General features: G+C 36.2%; 1 protein-coding gene across 3 annotated transcripts in view; it reads right to left on the minus strand.

The window, feature by feature from the left end:
- CACNA2D3 (calcium voltage-gated channel auxiliary subunit alpha2delta 3) overlaps positions 1 to 25267 on the minus strand; it is a 1031774-nt gene that overhangs the window by 720265 nt on the left and 286242 nt on the right. The window lies entirely within an intron of this gene.

The raw sequence follows: 25267 nt of genomic DNA on the forward strand, positions 1-25267 counted from the left end.
CCAGGGTTCATCTTCTTCATCTTCAGAGGAGGACACTTTAGTTAAAAAAAAACAAAGCTTCTGGCCCAAAGGATAATGTGAATGACTTTCTTTCCAAAGGGAATTTATAGAAGAAGTCAAAAAAGAATTTAAAAATCCATGATTAGAGGTGCTTACACTAAAAAAAATGAGTTAACCCAACCACTGAAACATACTATGGGAACAAGGAAGACCAGGGTTCATCTTCTTCATCTTCAGAGGAGGACACTTTAGTTAAAAAAAAAAAAAAAAAAAAAAAAAAGCTTCTGGCCCAAAGGATAATGTGAATGACTTTCTGTCCAAAGGCAATTTATAGAAGTCAAAAAAGAATTTAAAAATCAAATGAGAGAAAAAAACTAAAAAGAAAAATAAAAACCATCCAAGAAAAATAAAAAGAGTATTGGAAAAACAGTTAACCAACTAGAAAGGAGGTACAGAATCTCAAAGATGAAAATATTTTTTTTTTGAAAATTTGAAGCAGGCAAGGGGAAGCCAATAAAGCTATGAGAAGCCAAAAATACCAAAACAGATTATAAAGAGTGAGAAAAAAAGAAAAGAATGTGAAACATAAGAAAAAAATGACAGATCTGGAGAACAGATCAAGAAGAAAAAACATAAGAATAATTGGACTGCCAGAAAGTTCTGACCAAAAAGAGAATCTTGACACAATAATGCAGGAAATAATCCAAGAAAATTGTCCTGGAGTGCAGAACATGAGGGGAAAAAATCCACCAATCACTAACTCAAAGAGACCTTTTGTGGAAACACATATTATTGTCAAATTTCAAAAATCCCAGATCAAAGAGAAAATTTTACAAGAAACAAGAAAACAACTATTCAAATATGCTAGAACCACAATTAGAATTGTATAAGACTTACCAGTAACTACAATAAAAGACCACAGGTCTTGGAATCATATCTTCTGAAAATCAAAAGAGCTAGGCCTGTGGCCAAAAATATCATATTCAGAAAAATTATCTATAATTTTGAATGAGAAAAATGGACATTCAACAAACTTGCAGATTTTCTGGACTTTCTATCAACCAAAACCAAACTTAATAGAAACTTTAACATATAAAAGCCAATATGAAAGATCAATTTTAAAGAACTTCACATGGACGGACTGTTTGAACATTGACAAATTAATTATTTTTTATATATGTATACTATGATGTTTGAGATTCCACATCGACAATAAGACAGCTCAGAGGACAGATTGGCAGATCATATTATATAAATGAGGTGCAGAGGAAGAATAGACACAGAGACATTGTGGGGGGAGGAGAACTCGTAGTTCTAAAACTCATATCAGGAATGGGTTCAATAAGCAATATTACATTTGCAACATGAAGGGTATAGCACTCTTTAAAATTTATGAAGAAATAAGCCAGGAAGGGATGGGCAGATGGAGAAGCAAAGGATGAGAGAAGATAAGGGAAAGATTTTGGGTAGGAGGAGATTTAGTAATAGCAAGGTAAGTTATGGAGCAAAATTCAATTAAAGAGGCAGTAGGGATGGGAAAGATGTGTGTGTGTATGTGGGGTGTATATGTGTGAGCATGTACATGGATGTATATATTTACATATGTACACATAAATACATCTTTCCCTTCTATAGCTTTTTTAGGGATGTGGGAGATAAAAGGGGGGAAAAGAACAAAGTAAATAAGGTGTGCAGCAGGGAACAAAAGAACAATTTACAAGGAAGTAAACAAAAAATGAACATTCATGAAGATAATTTATTCAACTAATATATATGCTTTCTTGATCTGGTAATTTGTTGTTATATATTTTGAATCCTCCCTGATATTCTGCTGAGTACCTGCAATGTTTTCTTTTGTTTTGCTTTGATTTGTTTATTTTTTTCTTCTTTGTTGTTTTTTTTTTCTTTTTTTCTTACTCTGTTTTTTCAAATAAAATAAAATTTAAAAATATTAAAAATATATAAAAATATAAAAAAATAATCCATTTTGTCCACAAGCTATACACTACTGGCCTTTGGGGTCCACTGGAGAATCCATTCAGTTTTAGTTTGAAACAGGTTCTAAAACAAGTCAGAACAACTTCCTGTTGACCCAGGGATAGGACATCATGTGCTTTGTTTGATTTTGTTTTAATTTCATTCCTTGTAATTGCAAGTTATAAAAGTAGGAGAGGATGCCATCTTGCCCTTGCCCTCAACTTTCCAAAGAGAGAATTTCCCTGCAGACAAAATTGCTTAGGATCATTGATCAAGAGCTGAAAGGTGCCTCAGAGATCACTGGATTCAATCCAACATTTTATAGGGGAATCACTAAGATCTGAACCCAGATATTTCTTCTTCTAGCTCCAACACTCTGTGTGCTACACCACACTGCCTTTCAAGGACTAAAATAATCATTCAAGATCAGTCCTTTTCTCTCTTTCTCTGTCTGACCCTGGGCAAATCACTTAACCCCATTTGTCTCAGTTTCCTCATCTGTAAATTGAGCTGGAGAAGGAAACAGCAAACCATTCCAGTATCTTTGCCAAGAAAACCCTAAATGGGATTATGAAGAGTGAGACACAATTGATCTCAAAACAAATAAAATGAAGATAAAAATAACCATAGGACTAACTTCACAGAGTGATTTCAAGACCTAAATGAGATACTTAAAACTCCTTGCCAACTTCAAAGGGCAATTTGAATTTAAATTATTAATAATTTAGTTTTTGTAATTATTATTAATTTAGTTTTTGTAATTATTATTATTAGGATTCTAAGAGCTTGGATTTGAAATCCCAACACTCTTATTACTTACCTTGGAAAGGCCCTAGGAGCTCCCCAAGCCTCAGTTTCCTTATCCTTATCTGAATAATTAAATAATTTCAATTGTAGTAGATAATCCTTAAAGACCCTTTTTTGTTTTAAATCCCATTATCCTTTGAGAATCCTCTGGAGTAAAGCTTCCTCAGAGAATGTGGCAGGGAACCAAAGGCAGCCACTTGAGTGATTAATACATTCATGCTCCTGCTTCAAACTCACCTTTATTAAAATAGCTCTTACCATGAAGAGGTACACTCTGGAATTACTTAAGAAGAATCTTTTCTGGGTCAATAAGATTTAATTGGAATTCCAATAACTCAGGGAAGGGTCCCTTTTTGGGGATTCTAGGCCCATGTGTAAGTCTGAGGCAAAGGGAAATCATTCTCTTTTTCACATATTTACTTTTGTAGCCTTGGCAATCTTTAACTTTACTTCTGTACCATAAAACAAAGCTGAATTTGACAGGCCAGTATTAAGAAAATTGCTTTGTGGGGGTTAGAACTGTGAGACTACAAAGCTACAATATGCCTGGAGTAGACAGAATTTATCATTGGGGCTCATTAAAGAATGAGCCCTGAAGGAGTGGAAGCATTTTCCAGAGCTCACATTCATTCACTCATTCACTCATTCACTCATACATTCATTCACTACATTCATTTATTTTAGTATGTACTTACTCATTCATTTACTCATTCATTCATTTTTCCAATCATACTCTATGCAAAGCTTGCTGCGTTTCTCCTGTCAGAAAGGTGATAAATTCAACATGCAAAACCAGAAACACATTTTTAGATATGGCTAATATGGGGGTTTGCTTTACTTGACAATACATATTTCTCATTAGGATATCTTTTTTTTTTTTTTTTTAGTTGTTCAAGGAAGTTGTTGTTCTTTGTACTTGAAGAGGTCCAAAATCACATCATTTATATTAGAGTCAAATTACAGTGTGTCCAACTGTGGCTGATCAGAGGTTGGAGGAGAGGATATTGGAGAGAGATAAAATAAATGATTGTTGATTGAAAAATTAAATTTTAAAAATCATTTTCAGTCACTGTTATGCAGTTGTTGTTTTAAATTATTCTAAGAAGTAGTACTAGTTGTCGTTATCGTAATTTTGTTGTTGTTTTGTTTAGGTCAACAAATGATATTCTACTCTTCATGACCCCATTTGGAGTTTTCTTGGAAGAGATACAAGAAAAGTTTGCCATTTCCTTCTCCAGCTTATTTTATAGATAAGGAAACTGAGACACAAGGGGATAAGTGACTTGCCGGGAGTCACACACCTAGAAAGTATCTGAGGCCGGATTTAAACTCAAAAAGACAAATGTTCCTGATTCCCATCCCAGTGCTCTATCTACTGGGCCATCTGGTTGCCCAGAAATCATTTAGTCACTCATTAATTTGCTCTAATCATTCATTCTTTCAACTAATAACTATTAAGCACTGAAAATTAAAATTAAGCATAAAATATGTGTTCGAAACAGTAAGAGATACAAAAATAGATGAGATGGTCATTACTTCTTAGAGTTTACATTAGAACAAAAGAGAAAGGATTAGAACTGGAACTAAAAGTCCAGGCTTATGCCCCAGCTCTGTCACCTACCAATAGATTCTTCAACAAGCCATCTAGCCTCTTCAGACTTTTTCCTCATCTATACAATAAAAGATTTGGATTAAATCACTAAATCATAGATTATAAAGTGGCTGGACATGAAAGGGCATCCAGTTCAAGTCCTACTTTTGTAGATGAGGAGACAGTGATTTTTCTAGAGTCATAAACATGAGCTCAAAGATCCCTTCTAGTTCTAAAGTCAATGATTCTCTGATACACCTGGGGAGCCAATGAGTAGACAAAGACAAGTAGAAGTCAAATAGGTCCAAGGCCACAGACACTTCATGGGGCCCTGAATAAGAAAGATGCTTCTGCTTGGGGAAAAGGCTGGAGAAGATCCAAAAACCTTATTTTCCTATGCTCCATTCATGAAAGGGAAAAAAGGAATTACACACACACACACACACACACACACACACACACACACACACACACACACGTTTTCAGCCAGAGATTATACTTGAAATGCCTTGATGGGAGGCACAATTCAGCCTAAACTCCCCCTTAGAAATGTGAGGTCCCAGATGTGTGGTTCCCTTGCAAAGAGAAGGAGAGCTCTGACCCTTAGGATTATTCATTATGGAGAGATAAGCTTCATTTTCTTTCAAGCCAACATTCTATTGCAGATCATTAAAGGGAGCAAAATAAACAACCTCTAGTCTCTTTCTATGACCATCCAATGAAAGGAGCTGTCAGAGAGTTCTCTGAATCAAAGGAAAGCAGAGGTTTTGTTCTCCCATCAGGTAGCAATTATCCTTCCTCTGGCCACGATGGCTATTAACAGAGATTTCTGTATTTCCACTGAACTGAGGAACAAAAGACCTGGATTTGAATCCTGCTTCTTCTCCTTAGTAGGAAAAAATCATTAAACCTAAATGCTGAACCCACTCAGTCAGGCTCAGGTGCAGGACCTGGCTCTGGGGAGCACTGCATTGCACCTGAGCTATTTATAAAGACCATTCAATGGCCTAAATTAGAGAATCCCTGAGTTCCACCTTGTGGTAATCTGTGATTGCATTAACACATGGTCCCTCCTCCTCAGTGACTCTGGGTTTGTCCAGGAGTAATACCCTCATGGCCTGGCTACCACCTGCTTTTTCACCAAATCAGGGCACTAACCTATGCAAGTAGTACATCCCCAGCTGAAGGAGGGAAATGGACACCTTGGGACATTGTATACGGGACTCCTACACCACCTCTGCTGGGGGCCTTTTCCTGACTTCTCATTCATGGGAGACAACTAAAGAGTCCATCTTGGAGTCACCGGGTGTGATCATGGGCAAGTCACTTAATCTCTCAGCCTTACTTTCCCTCTATATAAAATGAGAATGATAGTACCTATCAGAGAAGTTTGTTGTAAGGATCAAAGTCAGGTGCTTTGCAAACTTTGAAGTGATGTTCACTTTTATTCTTAATGCTTTCTCTTGAACTTATGTTATATATTCTTATCTTTTACCTGTTATTTCCCCCTAGTATTATGTAAGTTTCTTTGGACAGGGACTCCTTTACATTTGCCTTTATTTCTCCATTACCCAGAAATGTACTTAGCACTCAGCAATGCTTGGTAGATTGGATTCAATGGGGATATAGAACACACAACTTTAAAAAATGCATTATTAGTGATCTGTGATGAGTATCAAAAGGCAAGAAAAGAAAAGAAATCACAGTGTCAGAGGTTGAAGGGATCCAACTTGGTCTTCCCCCTCCCAAAAGGCCAACCAGTAGCCATCCATCCTTTAAAGTCCCCAAGGAGGAAGCACCTATCATCCTAGGAGGAACTCCATGATACTTTGGAAATGTGCCAATTATTGAGAAGAGTCCCTCCTTTTATTGAGATCTATCTAAATCTGCTGCTTTGGCAGCTCTAGTCATTGTCCATTTTTAGTCCACAGAAGACAGGGTTTACTCTGTCTTTCATATGAGAATCTTCTAAATTCCCTGAGACAATCATCATGATCTTTTTCCTCTGCTCCGAGTCCAAAAAAAGTATTGGATTACTAGGACCTAAAAATGTCAAGGAAGGATCAGTAGAATTCAGATAAATTCATAGAAAATGTAAAAGCATCTCAAGTTAAGAAAATGCTGTAATTAAAGATTCTGTGGCTAGAATGTTCATGGCTTGTCCGCTACTCTAAAACTGTCTCCAGATACCTGCCCTCTGCCCAATCTATCCATCAGACAACACATACAAATGTGTACAAATAGGAAAAAGAGTGGATTAAGGAGGACATCTCTATCCTTCCCTTCCTTCATTCAAAGTCCTTCCTTTTCTTTTGGTAATTCAATGCAGAGAGCCCAGATATAAACCATTTCACTTCCAGGTCCTAAAGGACCTAAAAAGGAATTTTAACCAACTCTCAATTTTAGGCTTATTTTTAATGTAAACATTTTGTGTTGAATATGTTGAATTGTGTTAAGTAATAAATTTTATCTTAAAAACACAGGAAAGTAAATTGCTTTATTTAAATCTACAAGTTATTGAGCCAAGGTTTGAAGCCAGGTTCTTTGACTTCATAGACAGACTTTTTCTAATATGCTATTTTTCCTCTGAGGCAATCTTTTAAGCAGATAGCATGAGTTGATGCAATGGGTCTTGTCAACTGTGATTTCCAGAAGGGGATCCTGTTATCTCTTCTTTCCTGACATGACACTGATTGCTCCGAAGATAGTAAGTTAAAAGGTTAAGTTCACAAGATCCTACACAACTTATGAGGCACTGGAGGAGTACCAGATGAGCAACCAAGGAGTCAAAATTTCAGTTCTCTAAGAACGATTGAGATCATGTTCTCAGGGAGCAAAGAGGCTGTTATTCCAGTCTAATTCTCACTATAAATATTAGCTCTCCACAAACTTATCACAACAAGCCAAGGTGAACTTTTAACTCCCACCAATTTCCAAAGTAGGAGAGGAAACAAGTGGATGAGCTAGAAAAGGACCATACAGTGAGAGAATAGGAGCCCAAATCTGGCTTCTGATGGTTATTATCTGTGTGACCTCTAGCAAAATAGTTAGCCTCTACTCACCCCTAAAGCAAAAGAGTTGGATGCTCTGAGATCAAATCCCTTCCAAGATCCGTCATTCTATAAGTAAACTTAGGGAAAGTTGGATGCTAATGCCTAATATTTAAGACAATAGTTTTAAGACTCGCAAAGACTTTAGAAGTCAGCTGGTTTAATACTATCCTTTTACAAATAAGGAAACTGAGGCTCAGAAATTTTACCTGATTTGCTCAAAGTCAACTAAGTGATAAATAGCAAAGCTGAAATGCAAATGAAATTCCTTTAGATCATGGCAGGAGCTTGGGATTCAGAGTCAGCAGACTGAGTGCTCTTAGGCAAGTCCCTTCAACTTTCTGAACCATAGCAAAAGAAGATAATTAGATGACTTCCAAGATCCTTTCAAGGTGTAAATCTAAGAGTCCATAACGGGAAAGGAAAAAGTGCTCAATTTGGAGGCTGAGGACCTGGATTCCACTTCGGATTCCTCCATTCATTCCAATTTGGCCTTAGACATGTTCCTTTAACTTTCTAGATCTCTTGATTTTTCCGCTATAAAATAGAGCTCTCTAACCTTCTTTCTCCATGTCTAGGAACCTTTGATTCCCATTCCAATGCTTTCTCTTCTTTCTCACTATCAGCAGCCAACTTTTATATCCACTGATACTTGAGTGTATGACCTCATGATTTTGCTTTTGTTTTAATAACTGGGTCACCTTTCCAACTTTTCTCATTTCTACAAAGATTTCTTTTCTCCAGGCACATGAAAAATGTAAAGGAATTTGAATTTGTGATGAATACTCATCTTGACACTCTAAACAAGAGTTTTCTTGCCTGCAGGCTGTAAACACTTAGACACAGGGCTATTTCAGAGAAGATGCTCATCAGAGAATCAGCCCTGCTTTCAATCAGATTATGCTCCTTGATGCTGACAGGAGTCACACTGGGTCTTACTAAAAGATTTAGAGAAGAAGCACCCCCCCATTCCCACCTCCGCTTCCACCCATTCTGGCTTTAGTGCAGAGCAGAAAAACGATGACAAATAGACAATATAGCCTTGCATCACATTGAAAAATGAACTAAAAAATGGTCTTCTTTCCTCGGTACTATCAACGTTAACAATTTCTAAATACAATGCTAAACTATGTTTTTTGTTACTTTAGAGCATAAATATGTATGATTTACTCTTGTATCTTTCTTTTTCTATCTTAAATATATAATGCAAAAATTATGTGTGGTAGTAGGTAGGGACTAAGTTAGAGACATGAACATTCAAGTTCAAATACTGCTTCCAAAGCTTACTAAACTCACCATGAGTAAATCACTTAAATGAAAATATACCCAAAGAGATTTTAAAGAAGGGAAAGAGACACGTATGTGCAAAAATTTTTGTGGCAGCCCTCTTTGCAGTGGCCAGAAACTGGAAACTGAGTGGATGCCCATCCATTGGAGAATGGCTGAATGAATTATGATATATGAATGTTATGGAATATTATTGTTTAGTAAGAAATGACCAACAGGATGATTTCAGAGAGGCCTGGAGAGACTGACATGAGCTGATGCTGAGTGAAATGAGCAGGACCAGGAGATCATTATATACTTCACCAACAATACTGTATGATGATCAATTCTGACGGACGTGGTCATCTTCAACAGTGAGATGAGCAGATCAGTTCCAATAGAGCAGTAATGAACTGAACTAGCTACACCCACCGAAAGAACACTGGGAAATGACTGTGAACCACTACGTAGAATTCCCAATCCCTCTATTTTTGTCCGCCTGAATTTTTGATTTCCTTCACAGGCTAATTGTACACTATTTCAAAGTCTGATTCTTTTTATACAACAAAATATGTATACATATATTGTATTTAACTTATACTTTAACATATTTAATATGTATTGGTCAACCTGTCATTAGGGGGAGGGAGTGGGGGGAAGGAGGGGAAAAATTGGAACAAAAGATTTGGCAATTGTCAGTGCTCTAAAATTACCCATACATATATCTGGTAAATAAAAAGCTATAATAAGTAAAAAAAATCAAAATATAGTCCCCAGTATCTCCTACCTTTCAAAAAGGCCCCCAGAAAAAATCTATCCAAGTTTTGAAATCATGTTTGTGTCAAGTCTTACCCAGAACTATAATTTATGAGCATCCATCAACTTGTTTAGTTTTGTTAGCCAACCAAAGATGTATTGTTTCAAAATAAAAACAAAAAAGTTTGTTGTTGTTCAAGCATCTCCCTTTGTCTTCTAAGTCATGACTAGAACACATTCTATCTTAGAACATGGGGTTCCCATACTGAAAGTTTCACAGAAATCATCACAGAGAGGCAGTATGATATAATGCTTAGAGTATTGAACTTGGGTTCAAATTCTATCATAGCTACTTATTAGCTGTGTGAACGTGGGCATGTCATTCCACGAACCTCGGTTTCCTCATCTTTAAAAAGAGAAAGATTGATCTGATGGCCTCTGAGGTCACTTCTGGTTTATAAACATCTTCCTATAACAAATCCCAATCAAACATGTTGCCATATTCCTATATGTGATTAAAAGATTGGTTTAAGGAATACTAGACACTTTTACTTAACTACAATCAGACATAAAAACACTATTTCCTACTGTTGGATAATTTCAAGAATTGAAATTTTTCACTCTAGGGGGTCATTATGTGAGAGAGCAAATAATACTCAACTTGGAATCTGAGATTTATGGCCAGAAAAAAATGGCAAAGCCCAAAAATGCCTATTCCATGGACAAATAGCCTTATCAGAGTCCAAATAGAGAATGTTTTTAAAGCAAACTTGGTTATTGCTCCCTGAGGATCAGCTATGCCATTTATCAGACAAGGCACTAAAAATCAATTTAAATTCCTTAACTGTGTAATTATAATGTGAAGCAGCATTGTAAAAAGCAAGTGCAGGGAAACGACGCTTCTCTGTTGTTCCTATTAGTCATGTCCTGCTCTTTTAATGAGGGAGCAAAGAAGTTGATGGAGACCCCTCGTGGAACCTAGAGTTGAGATTCCAGGGACTGTGAAAAGAGCTTTTAATTAAAAACCAAGCACTGGAACAGAAAAGTCAATGGAAGTGGACCTCATCGACAAAAGAGCTTTGAGGTGGGAGAAAAGGATGGTTGATGCCCATAGATTTTTTTTCCTCTCATTAATGTCAACCATTTACTTCATCAGTAGAAATGGTTCTGATATAAAGAAATCTTCATTCCCATTTTGAGCAGCTCACAACCAAGATAAAGGGTTGTCATTTCTGGATTTATATGCATTTGATCAGCTCTTATGTGTTTAAGCAGCAGCACCAATAATAATAATAAAAACAACCCAAATAGATGGTAATTATGGGATGCTTTAAACCGGGAAAGCAGATTTTATAAAGCTCCTAACAATCTGCCTGGATGGCCTCTTGTCAGTGAGCTTTAGTAGGGGAATTCCTTTCCCCTCCAGGTCAAGCTACATGATTTACATGCTCCCAACATCCTTCGTAATTCTTAAATTCTGGGTTCTGACCTGTGAGCTAAAACATTATTACTCTTATAAAAGAAGCTATGGAGACTCACAGCATCTGGCCAAGGCTATACAGCAAGAGACAAAATTGGATTTGAACCCAGGTCTTTGGATATCAATTCTTCTACTCCATGCACTCTTGCCTCTTTAGATAAATTTCTGAATAACTGATCTCTTCAGCAGATATAAACAAACAAGAAAAATGAATTGTGTGGATAAGAATCCAATAAGTTTCCATGCAATATACATAGAGGAAATGATACCAAAGGCTTTCTACCAAGGGGAAGATAAGGAAAGGAAATGATTGCATTTAAACTTATACTGGCACATGTCATTATTGGTATTGTTTTCCACCAGATAGAAGAGGGCAAAGGCCATTGAGACAAAGATTCAAAGGCTCCTAGCTTTAGAGTTGATGATACCTTGTAGAGGTATCTAGTCTAAATACCTCATTTTGCAGATCAAGAAACTAAGAACCAGTTAGATAAAGTGACTTAAGGGCATAATAACAGCTTTTCCGTGAGCTCAGACCATGTGAAGAAAAAGGTCAAATGATCCCAGGAACCATGCTTTCCCGACATCATAGATTCAATAACTAGTTGAAATTAGAACTGATAAATAGAAGTATTTATATATATATATATATATATATATATATATATATATATATATATATACATATATATATATATATATATATATATATATATATATATATATTTATAGGGGCAGGTAGGTGGCGCAGTAGATAGAGCACCAGCCTTGAATTCAGAAGGACCAGAGTTCAAATCTGGTCTCAGACAATTCCTAGCTGTGTGGCCCTGGTCAAGTCACTTAACCCCAGCCTCAGGGGGGGGGGGAATATATATATATATTTAATTATATATATATATATATAATTAAATATATATTTGTATATAAAATATATATTTAAATATGTGTATATATATACATATTTAAAGTATTTAAAAATATATATTATATATACACACACACTACATAGAACTGATACACACACACACACACACACACACACACACACACACACACACACATCCAAATGCCTATTTGTGTCCCATAGTAGCCATCTCTGGGGGAGGAGGGTTAAAAAACATGCCCTTTTAACAATGTTGGTTCTCCCCAAGATCCCTCCACTGCTAACATACCCCAAGGAGATATGAGATGGAAAAAGGTCCTCTAAAGGGCACAGTATCATTATTCTGAAGCTGCAAAGTAAAGAGAGAATGACTAAACAAATTTTAGTAATGGAATATTATTGCATCAGAAGAAATAATGATTATGAAGGATTCAGAAAAGCATGAGACTTGAATGGCCTGAAGCAAACTGAACCACTCAATCTACAAGCATCCCTGCTAAGGGTCAGACACTTTGCCAAGGCTTGAAGATACAAAGACAAAAGTAAAAATACTTTCAACTCCTATAGTTGAGAGCAACTAAATGCTGCTATGGATAAAGCACTGGCCCTGGAGTCAAGAAAATCTCAATTCAAATATGGGCTCACTTAACAGCTCTGTAACCCTGGCCAAGTCATTTTGCCTCAGTTTCTTTATCTATAAATGAGCTGGAGAAGGAAATGGCAAAATAGTCTAGTTAGTATTTTTGTCAAGAAAATCCTAAAAAGAGCCATGAAAATTTGGACATAGCGGAAATAACTAAATAACAACAAAAACCCTCAACTTGACAGCATTTTTGGGGGGAAATAAGTATGCCTAAATTCAAATACAGATATTTCTACAAGGAGGGTATGTATAACTAGGGGACTTGGTTAATAGCCTTCCTATAAGAGATAGCCCATAAGCCAAGCATTGAAGGAGCCTCAGGGCTTCAAGAGATAGACTGAGGAGGTCATTGTGATAAGCTATCCAAAAACACAGAAGATCAGGCACAGTAGACAGCCAGAAAGTCCATTTGGCTGGACAGAAATATGGATAAGGGGAATTAATGTAGAGATGTGAGAGCCAGATGAAGGATTTTTAAAACCATACAAAGAAAACTTTTCCTGCCCTTCCAACTTTTAATAGCTCTCCATTTATTTCATAGTTTTCTCTAAATGTTTAAATAGACATATATTGCCTCCAATAGAATATCAGCTTTTGTCTCCTTCCCCAACACCCATAGAGGGGCAGGTCCAAAGGATATGCTAATTAAATGCTGGATAGTAGAAGCAGCTTGTAGTTTTCTAAACATTTTTTTTTATCCAGTGGAACTAGATGGAAACAAATTCATGAAAGAGAGGCAGTGTTCAACTCACTGCAGACAACCCAGTCAAATTAAACGGTCCTGATTTCACGACTGAAGAAATGGAACATTTGTCTGTGACAAGCCTGTACTTCAAAAGCCTAAGGGCAGCTGTATTTCTGTTTGACTATGTGGCCATTTTATCTCTATTGAGAAGCAAGAGTAACTTTAAAAGAGATGGAAGAGCTAATACGTGGAAACCAGGACACAAATGGAAAGTGGAGAGATGTGGAGAGTCTTAATGAATACAATTCACGGGGACCCATCATTTTCCCCAAGACTATCTAAAACCCATAGTCTAGTTTGGAAATTTAATAACAGAAGTGAAAATGGAGTCCAATAAAATTTGTTCTGAAGAATGATATCAGTATTCCTGGGTAATTATTCTAGTTTCATTCACATGAACCTACCTATCACATCATGGGAATCACACTTCAGTCCTTATTGTCCCCTGTCCTACAAGACAACCGTGAGGATACAGCACCAAATGTGGAGTCAGCAAGGCTTATGTGAGGATTCTATCTCAAAGTCTTGCTAACTGGGACTCTGAGCATGTCACTTAACTTTTCTCAGCCTCAGTTTCTTCATTTGAAAAATGAAGATCATAATAAACAAGCAACCCAATGGAAAAAAATGGAGACTTTGGAATCAGAAATACCAGAGGTTGAATTAGTTACTTACATGATAACTGATCTTGGACAACCTTTTCGTGCCTCAGTTTCCTCAACTGCAAAATGGCACTAATAATAGCATCCACCTCCTACCTCCCAGAATTGTTGTGAGGATCAAATGAGTTAAAATATGTAAATCATTTTGAAAACTTTCAAGTTCTAGATAAATGTTTCCTATGATTATTATAGTTATTATTAGCACCTATCTCATAGTGCTGTCATGAGAATTAAATGCAATAATATGTACAAAGTACTTTGCATACTTTAAAACACTATATAAATGCTAATCACTTTTTTAATGTATTTTTAGCCAGATCTTTCTTGCTACCAAAGTCCTGGGCACAGGCTGACTTTACTTAGGACTAGAAGGGAATTTAACGTCCATGGCATCTGACTCCTGGATTTTATAATAAGGGGACACAAAGAAAAGAAATCATTTGCCCAGAGACCATTGGGAGGAAGCATCAGCTTGAATTTAGATATGGGGCTTCAGAATCAGAAGTCAAAACACTTTCCTTTCATATGATATGTTTAATCTAAATAACTCTTTGATTAAGTCCCTGAATCCCTGGTGTCTGGTCTACACCGTGAATCTGGGCTTTACTTGGATGTGAGAGATTATTGAGTTAAGGAATAACTAGATGGTCACATTGTAGGGTTCTTGAAGGAAAAAAAAAGAAATAAGACTAGAAAAGTAGGTGAGAGATAGATTGCAGAGGACTGTAATTGAAAGGATGAGTTTGTGTTTTATCCTATAGGCAAAGGCAGGCAGGCAGGAGGGAATGAAGCTCAGTGCTAAGAGATATTTGCAAAGAGTGGGTCTGGAAATGACCAGAAGAAGCAAGGAGCATCCATCTACTTCCTCATGGCTCAGTGGTCCGGAAACCTGAGAGAAGGAGCACCCAGTTTCTGAAAGAGTAACCAAAGTTACAGTGTTTTCTGGAAAGAGATAGGTTTCAAGGCAGGAGCAAAAATAGAAAGATATGAAATAAAGCTATGATATGAAAAGATACGAAAGATATGAAACACGGTAAAAGATTCTTTAAATCTGTGATATTTAGCTTCCTTTAAAAATTCATTTTCATATTAAAAATTGCACACCTCTAAATACATACATATATATGTATACACTAATACACACACACACACACACACACACACACACACACAGGCTTTTGCAAAAAGGGAAATTAAAGGCAACCCACCTACTAATCCAAAGCCAGTCATTTTCCTCCATCGTCATCCAAAAAAGAAAGCACTCCAACTTCAAAATAGATAATAAGATTCTCCTGCTGTTGGGACAGGTATAAAATTGATTTTTTCAGTGGAAATGATGATTTGCAAAGAGATGCAAGCCAACTTGTCCAAGGTCCATAAGGATTGATGTCAGGAGACTTGAAAGGTCTGTTTATTTCACATGGAATCACATATCACAAAATGTTGATATAATGTGAGCTTTTAAGGGCAGGGACTTTCATTTGTGGCTGGCTTATCATCTCTGGCACCCAGTCCCATGGATGGCATAGAGTAAGTGTTAATAAGTGTCCACTGTTTGATCGGATCTTAAAGTTCAAAGGGACTACTGAGACCAAAAAGTCCAAACTATATAAGAATTTCTTCTACATTATATGTTACAAGAACCCACAGAACCTCAGTTTGAAGATGTCAAATGAAAGAATAACAATAATTCTCAAAGCAGCTCATTTTACTATTGTGCAGAAAGATTTCTTTGTCAGGACCTTATTTTCTCCTTGAAATCAATCTGAAATCTCTATCACATGTTGCTCTTTATTCTCCCCTTCAGAAATAGGCAAAAAAAATTGACCCTTTGATCCCATAGAAAAGGTCTTCAAATATTTGAAAACAACAACCAGCAACCATATTTCCTTTCCCCAGCATCTCCTTTTCCAATCCAAATACTGCCAGGACAATCAAACAATCCTCATAAGGCATATTATTAACCCTATTCACCTGGATCCATCCTCTGAAATTTCCTGTTTTTCAAAAAGTACCTTTCCTCAAATGTAATACTGATCCCATTATTCCACCAGATGAGAGTAAAATAGGATATCGCCCCCATCCCTTCCAACCCTGAATATTTTCTCTTAATGCATCCTATAACTCTACTTTTTCCCCAAAAATCATACTGTTAATTCATATAAATTTTTGTAGTTCTGTGTAATTGATAACTTTTTTTTTCAACTTGCCATTTATAAAATGCTTATTATGCTTAGAACATGGTACTGAGCCCTAAAGGAGATCAAACTTAGATAAGACATGATTCCTACCCTCATGGAGCTCAAAGTAGAATGATGGTGAAAACTTAAGCACAGATAAATGAAATAAGGTATTATGCAACAATCAAAGTAGAATATGGCAAAACAGAGCTCATTTGGATGGGCAGCTGTGAGTGCCAGGAAGATACGAGTTCAAATCTTATCTAAGACACTTACTTTCTATTTGACACTCGACAAGAGGACAAGATACTTAATCTCTCTCTGCTTCAATCTGAAAAATCAGAATAATAGCGATGCTTACCCCAGAGGATTGTTGCTAGGATCAAGTCAAATAGCAAACATAAAATGCTTTCCAAAGCTTAAAATGCCATGTAAATGCTAGTTGCTTTCTTAATTAGCCTTTCTAGATAAATAGATATCAATATCAGGAATTATTGGGAGTGGGAAAGAGAGAATTAATGACTTCATCAAAATTGGTAGAGTGATACCTAGAGTGTGAGAACATGACCTTTGACACTACAGAGAATGTAAAAACTACCTTGCATAAATGTAAAACAGCAAGAGAAGCTGCCACCCTAAGATCAGCCTTACGTGACTAAGACTTCATCCAATGGACCCTAATAAAACTTCTTAATATCCAAGCTGGCAAGACCCCCCTTCCTTTGGTATCTCAGAACTCTCTCAATATGTCACCTTATGATTGACATAATCAAGGCAAAACAGAACTGCCACCTCACAGCTGGCCCTTCTCAGTTTTCAAGCTCTTTCCATCAATTTAGAGCCACAAGTCATCTGTAAGCTCTCGACTTGGAGACTTTCGAAGGGCATTGAGCAATTCAGGGATTTGTCCATGGTCATAAAGGGAGGATACAGCAAACATTGGTCTTTCTGCAGATCTTTCTGACTTCTGCCATGATGCCTTTCAGCTCAGGTGACAAAGCCAATAAGCAATAATCACAAACTTTTGCAGTGAACTTTCTGGGAACAAAACTGTAAGAGAGACTCACTCCCCAAATGGAAAGAAACTTGACAAGGCTTACCTAAAAACAAACTCCACCCTAAAGGACCCAGAGCTATGGTAAACATGGTCGAGTTTTGAGTTGACTCATACAAGCCCAAGTTGCTTATTGATGGGGACTGAAGCTGACTTCCCCACCTGAAAGGGAGCCTTACATCAGAATTGCCCAGAGTCCCATTGAGAGCTTCCTTCAAAAAGAACGGCAGCTCAGGAGTCCCCATTATTCTTTTGTTACTCTGAAAAAAATGCCCCCTGAACAAACATGCTGTGGATAATGACCTCCTCCCTCCGCCCCCATGATTGCTTCTCCTTTACAAATCATAAGCATTTCCTGGCAGAGCCATCAAAATTTAAAAGAAAAGAGGTAGGTGAGAAATACAGAAAACATGTATTCAACGTGTGTAGCGTGGGCACTGGGAGACTCAAGTGGGCTTCCTTGCAGCTTCTCGAGCAGATTGTATAAGACAAATCTGGCAAGTCACCAGACACATAATGAGCAGAAATTTTCTAAACTTTATAAGAAAATAGTTATTTCAATCCTGATTTCCCTCATTGCCACAGATCAATCGCAAGTCAATGAATATAAACAAAATTCACACAATTGAAGACCCTTGGAGATGGATGGATCACAGAAGCCACAAGATCGTAAGTTTATGACTTGAAGAGAACCTCACAGATTATCTAGTCTGGTTTAACTCAGACACAAACAACTAGGAGACACAATGCATAGATCTGAGTTCAAATCTGCCTTCAGACACTAGTGGTGTGACCTTGAGCAATTCATTTACTCTCTATTTGCCTGTTTCTTCAACTGTAAAATGGGTACAAGGATAAAACCTACTTTCTAGAGTTCTTATGAGGATCAAAGACAGATAATATTTGTAAAGTGCTTAGTGTAGAGCCTGGCAGATAATAGATGCCACATAAAGTTAACAATCTTTATTATTATTATTATATAGAAACTCCCTCTACAATGCCCTTTACAAAGTAAGCATGGAAGTTCTACATGGAAGTTTCAGGGATACTCATACCTTACATTTATTGAGAGCTAGAGAGATTTCTTTCAGATTTTTTATTTCTTTATATCAAGTCAAAATCTTCCTCTGAAAATTCTACCAGTTACCCATAATTCTTTGCTTTAAGGCCAGAGAATAAACCTACTTTTTTTTTTCATGTAGCAGAGTTTTAAACACCGAAATGCATCAAATGTAATCCTATTTATTTTCCCCAATAAGTTGTCTCTTAGCAAACTAAGCATCCATTGCTTTGCTCTTTAGATGGTGTGATGCTTTAGATGGAAGACACTTTTTCAGATATCTCACATGTGAGCAATATCCTATGTTCTGCTTTTAAATACCCTTCCTAAAATCTGGTACATAAAACTAAACAAAATCTTCCAGACATAGGGCCCAATAATGTTCAACCCTTTTAAAATAAATAATAACAAAAATTTCATTATTTATTTATTTATTTTGGAATTCTTTTTTTTTTTTTTCAAATTGTAAATTCCAATTTCTGTCTCTTCCTTCAGTTCCTTCCCCCCCCCCACTATTGGAGAAGGCAAACAAAATTTTAAAAGGAAACAAGAAAAAATGAAGAAATTGAAAAAAGCTACTTCAGTCTAAACACAGAGTCTATCAGGTTTCTCTCTGAAGGTACAGAGCGATTTTCATCATGAGTTCTTTGATATTGTCCTGGTAGACACTATGCTTTTTGTGGAGGCTGAGATAGAATGAGCTTTCAGGGTTGTCCCACTGCTAACTCATTTGTAGGTGAGATCTCAATGAAGTTAGTTAAAGTGAAGATCATAGGAGCACAGAGACAAAGCTGGAAGGAATCTCAGAAGCCACTTCCATTTTACAAGGAATCAAACTGAGTTCCAAAAGGGGAAGTGCCTTGCCAAAATTCAGAAAAATAATAAATCACAGAGCCAGGATTAGATCAAATCCTGGACCTGCCTCCCTCCCAAACTTCTCAAGGTAACTCCCTGTGTACCCAGCTCTCAGCTCTAAACATTAAACCACAAACTTGTTTCTTAAGAACTGTTTTTTTTTTTTTTCAGTTTTTCAGCTCTTTTCAATTCTTTTATATTTCATGTTAATGTTTTTGACCAGTGATGCAGAGAAAAATGGGGAAGATACAAGTTGCTTGGACCTGGTTAGAGAAGCTTCATTGGACAAATGTCATAAAGTCACTCCTCCAGCTGGGTAAATGTTTGTGGATGAAAGATAAGAAAAGACTAGAAATATCCCATGGGAAGTGGAAAATTATAGTCATATTTGAAGACTATTCATTTTTCATTTAGATATAGTTGAGAACTTTCGCAGTAGATTTGAACAAGAAGAGAAAATTTGTTTCTTCAAGCTATTGAACATCCTGATACTGATTTAAGGTGTGGAATTAAATAAGAATGACCCAAACCTTACCCAGGACAATCCTTAAGTAAAATACTGAGAAGGAAATAAACTTTTTAAATGTTACACTGATTTCAGGGGATGGTTTAAGAATCCAAGACCAAAAGAATCTCAGAAACAGTGAAAATTAAAAATTACCAAGGATAATTTACATTCATGGAATCTTTTCAAATTTTACAGCTGTTGTTCTATATTCTTTCATTTGATTAAAAAGATAAATAGTCATAAGAATTATTATCCCAATTTAAGGATGAAGCAACTGAGGCAAGTCACATAGCTTAAAAAGGTCAGATCTAGAATTCAAACTTCTCTAGCACTTTATGACTCAAAGATCAGCACTGATTTTAATTACTTTTTTCTTACATAATTTCAAATTGTTTTCCATAAAGGTGATTAATTCAGAGCTATACACTGTATTAGTGTGCCAGTTTCCTCACAGCTACTCCAACATTTACAGGTGCTGTCTTTAATAATCTTTGCCAATTTAATGGGTGTGAGGTGAAACATCAGAGTTGTTTTTCATCACACACACCCCTTCTTAGTGATTTGAGAGCATTCTTTTTTATGGTTGGTTGTAACGTGCTGTTGTCTCCAGAAGCTGCCCATGGCTCTCTGGGAGGAGAACTGCTGTGTCAACTCAAATCTCTGGGACAGATTCTTCTTCCTGTAGAGAGCCGACTTCCCTTCCTGCAGAGAGCAGCCTCAAGTCTGTCTAGAGCAGAGACTGACTTTTTCTTCCAGAGCTGTCCTCTTTATCCTCCCATTGAATGGGTGTGGGATAATGCCAGGGCTTCTGGGAAGAACCACTTCAACCAATGAACTTGCTCCTCCCAAGCACGCTAGCTCTTCCCCAGGAATTCACAAGTAAAACTCCCAGTAAAGTCTGGAACTAGAGAATTGTCAAGTACCGACTAAGCACTTAGTAAGAACCTAATATCTCATTATCTCATTAGCACTTAGTAAGAACCTAACATCTCCCCCTTTCTTTTTTATTTTATGATAGAATGAAATGTGAGACGCTAATAAACTGTGTGATCCTGAGCAAGCCACCTGATCTGCTTGTGCCTTAATTTCTCATCAGTAAATTGAGGATAATAATATAAATATTGCCTGTCTCTCAGGATTGCTGTCTATATTTAGTGAAATAAAGTCTGTAAAGTACTTTATAAATCTTAACATGTTATGTAAACATCACCTATTACCATTTTTATCATTTTAAAATAGTTGTCATTCACTGTCATTTACTAAGCACTCATAAAACAAACAGTGGTTCAGAACCACAAGTCAAGCTTTTAAGGAAAAAAACAAAAGCAAGAATTTGGGATATGACAGCATTTATGTGGTACTTTAGGTACAAAGCATTTGACAAATGTTATTTTATTAAAGCAATAAGACAACCTTTTGTTGCTATCATTTTTCAGTCATGTCAAATGACTCTGTGATCACATCTGGGATTTTCTTAGCGAAGATATTAAAGTAGTTTGGTTTATTTCTCTAGTTCATTTTATAGATGAGGAAACTGAGGCAGAGTTAAATAATTTGCCCAGTAACACATAGCTAGTAAGTGTGTGAGGATTAAGCTCAGGAAAATGAGTCTTTCTGACCTTAGACCTTGTCTATGCACTATGGTGCCACCTAACTGCCCCATTCCTATGAGGTAGGTACCATTATGATTTCCCTTTTACAGATGGAGAAACTTAGAGAAGTTAAGTGACTTGACAAAGGTCACATAGTTGGTTGTCTGAGAAAGATTCAACTTTAAGCCTTTTTGGTGCCAAATGCAGCATTTTATCTACTATGGTTCCTACGTGCCTACCATATTCCAAGGAATTCAAAGCCAGAGGGAACACACACACACACACACACACACACACACACACATTCACATATATATATATATATATATATATATATATATGCAATAATACTCCTTGCAGTCGAAAAGAACTAGAACAAAAGTGCATACTCATTGATGAGAATAAACACTTGTTGATTGAAAAATTGATTGATCAAAAGAAAACTAAACAAACTGCAGTATAAGGGCTGCATTATTTTTACAAAATGATAAATAGGAGTCATTTGATAAAACATCAATGAAATGATACCGAGAATCAAATAAGAAGGAGTAGAAGAACACTGATACTCTTGAAACATTTCCTTTGGAAAATCCTGGGTGAAAACTCTAAATTTCCAGACCACAGAAAAAATATTTTAAACAAACAGAAATAAAGAGCTAAGTACCAAGGAAGCACAGTCAAGATTACAAAAGACCTAGCAGCTTCTTCTAGGAATAGGAGGAGATCCTGAAAAATGTTTTTCAAATGCTAAAATATGTAGATTAACCAACAATAATGAACCATGCAAGATTCCTATATAATATAATCATATATATATATATATATATATATATATATATATATATATATATATATATATATATACAGAGAGATACATATATATAATCATATATATATATATACAGAGAGATACATATATATAATCATATATATATATATATATATATATATATAGTAATCCTATAGTAGGAACAATATGAAAATATGAGAACTTTGAAAAGTAAATATAACATTAAGAGGAACCTAAAATAGTAAGTTTATTTGAGCAACTAGAAAGGACAATAAAATGGTAGAGAATTCACAATCTAATAATGGAAGATAATATGTCCAAAAGGTAATGAGGGAATTGATGGTGAACATGTAGAAAGGGAAGCAGCAATCACAAAGTGTCAGCCAGGATTTATCAGTAGCAGGTCATGCCAGACTAATCTCATTTTTGACAAGATTATAAAGCTAGCTGAAGGAGGTCAGTGTTGTAGATGTAGATTACCTAGATATTAGTAAGCTTTTCATAAATTATCACATACTATTCTGGTGGGAAAGAGAGAGAGTTATGGATGAAATGATAACATTCAAAACCAGTTGCATGGCCAGATACAAAGAGGAGTTGTTAATGGATCTATTTAACTATGACAGAAGGTCCTCACTGGAATACCCCAGGAATATGTGCTTGGCTCGATGCTATTTCACATTCTTATTAATGAACTGGATGAAGGTGTTCATGGCATATTCATAATTTGGAAGGATAATTTGGAAGGATAACTATCACACTGGTTTAAAGAGTCAGGATCCACAAGGTTCTTTCCAGGACTACAGAATGAGGTTGAACTAATAAAATTAAATTCAATAGGGATACATATATCATATATACTTGGAAACACACTCCCCAAAAATTACAAGTAGAAGATAGGAGAGTCATGAATAGATAATTGTTTTGAAAAAAAAATGTTGGGGCGTGGATTTAGTGGAATGATCAATAAGGCAGCCAAAAAATTGAATGCAATCTCAGTCTCATTAAAAAGGGCATAGTTTGCAGGCATAGGAAGGAGGGAGTCCTATTGGACTCAGCCCTCATCAAATCTTATCTGCGGTATCATGTGTACTTTAAGGAATTGAAGTTCTGAAGGACATTGAAAAGCTGAATGGGGTCCAGAAGGATGCACCATCTGGGATGGTGAAGGGCCTTGAATCTGTGCCATATGAAGATCATCTGAGGTATCCAGCATGTTTATCTCAGAGAGGACTCAAGGGGAGACATGTTAGATGTCTTTTGAATTGGAGGGGTTAACTATTGAATGAGAGATTAGATATTCTCTAAGTCCTAACCTCACGTCCAAAAGCATATTCAGGAGTAATAGGTCTTAAGTTGCAAAGAATCCAATTCAGCCTTTATGTCAAGAACAACTTTCTAATTAGTTCTATCCCAAAGGATAATGTACCAGTAAGTAAGGGTTTCTCCTTCATTGATGTTCTTCAATCAGAACTTGCATGACCCATTCTCTGAGCCTTATATTATAGAGCCTCTTCAAAAGTGGGTCAGACTACATGGCCACTGACTTGTCTTAAATTGTGTGATTTCTTGGTTCTTCTCCCTCTAATACTTATTGATGGCATGTCCCAAGACAAGCCATTTAATCTCCCTGAACTTCAGCCTCCTCATCTAACTAGAAAACCTCCCAGACCCCAAGAAATTTATAAGAGAAAACGAGTACAAAGTGCTTTATGAGCCTTATGCACTATGTGAATATTTAATTATTATCATCACAAAAACTTCCATATTCTCCTAAGGAGAACCCCACCCAATCCAATAGGGTCTAGTCAAAACCAGAGTGATTTTTTTTTAAATCTTTGAAACAAATAGATTCGAATCACTAAAGAAAACAATATAGCACTGCATTAAGGCTCCACTTCCAACATAAAAATCTCCAATAACTCAATCTAATATTCATTAACATTCATATACACAAGAATCCAAGTAATAATAAGAGAATAGGCTAAGAAGAAAGTAGGGAGGCCTCAGGTTCATTTTAATTTTTTTCCTCTTATCACACTCAACATTTCTATTACATTCAGAGAATAACACAACGGCCTCTATGAACCTAATTTCATGTGTCAAAATGCCCCAGGCTGACAAGCAAGCTGAAAGGATAAACTGTCTTCATTTTAATGCCCAAGTAATGAACTGAAATCCTATTGGGTTTGAATTTTGATGAAAAAAATTTTAATAACTTTTATTCCCTCAGTTGTAACTCTTTCTGCTCACAATCAACAGTTTATTATTTTTTTTCTGGTAACCATGACTCAACTCTGCAATTCAACTGAATAAATATTAATTAAATGTTTATTAGGTTTATTAAGCAGCATGGTCTTGTGGAAAGAACCAGAAACTGAGTCAAAAGAGAATTGAAATCCTAAATTCTGAGACTTTCTACTTAGGTGTCCAATGAGTTGTCTCATTTTCCTTATCTATAAAATGGGGATAATAAAACCCATACTAAGGGCCATTATGGTGTTATAATGAACGTCAAAAGATAATGGATGGAAGGCTTCACAAAACTTAAAGTCATCCATAAGCTACATGGATAATGTCAGTTGACAATCTACTAAGTAGAACATTTCTGCTTTCAAATAATCATCGAGTAAAAACATTGAAGAGAACGTGGCCAATGGGAGATGCTCTGGGCTTAGAGGGGTGGATCTGAGTAATAATTATGACTGCTGTTGACATGCAGTCATTACCAAGGACCAAATTTACCTATGGCGCATATCTTCCCATGCTTTCTAAAAGGATGTCATATGTGACTTTGTCGAGTTTTTGGTTGAGAGCTGGGCTGGGAGCTTTTTTTGTCATAGCAAAGAACTGAAAAATTAATAGATGTCCATCGATTGGAGAATGGTTGAATAAATTGTAGTATATGAAGGTAATAGAATATTATTGTTCTATAAAAAATGATGAACTAGCTGACTTTAGAAAGGTCTGGAAAGATTTACATGAACTGATGCTGAGGGAAACAAGTAGAACCAGGACTATATTATCCACAATAACAGCAAGACTGGGCAATGATCATCTACAAAGACTTGGTTCTTCTCAGGGGCAAGCAATCCCAATAGACTTTGGACAAAAAATGCCATCTGTATCCAGAAAAAGAACCATGGAGACTTAATGTAAATCAACACATGCTAGGTTCACTTCTCTTTTTGTCTTTTTTTTCCTCTCCCATGGTTTTTCCCTCTTGTTCTGATTTTTTTTCTCCTAACATGATTCATAAACCAATGTGTATTTTAAAAAATAAATTAATTAAATCAATAAAATTTTAAAAAGAAAGCTGAGCTGAGCCAAATAAAACCAGTACAATCCCTTTTCAACCTGATAGTCCT

Source organism: Sminthopsis crassicaudata, chromosome 1, assembly GCF_048593235.1.
Source record: "Sminthopsis crassicaudata isolate SCR6 chromosome 1, ASM4859323v1, whole genome shotgun sequence".
NCBI classification, from domain to species: Eukaryota; Metazoa; Chordata; class Mammalia; order Dasyuromorphia; family Dasyuridae; genus Sminthopsis; species Sminthopsis crassicaudata.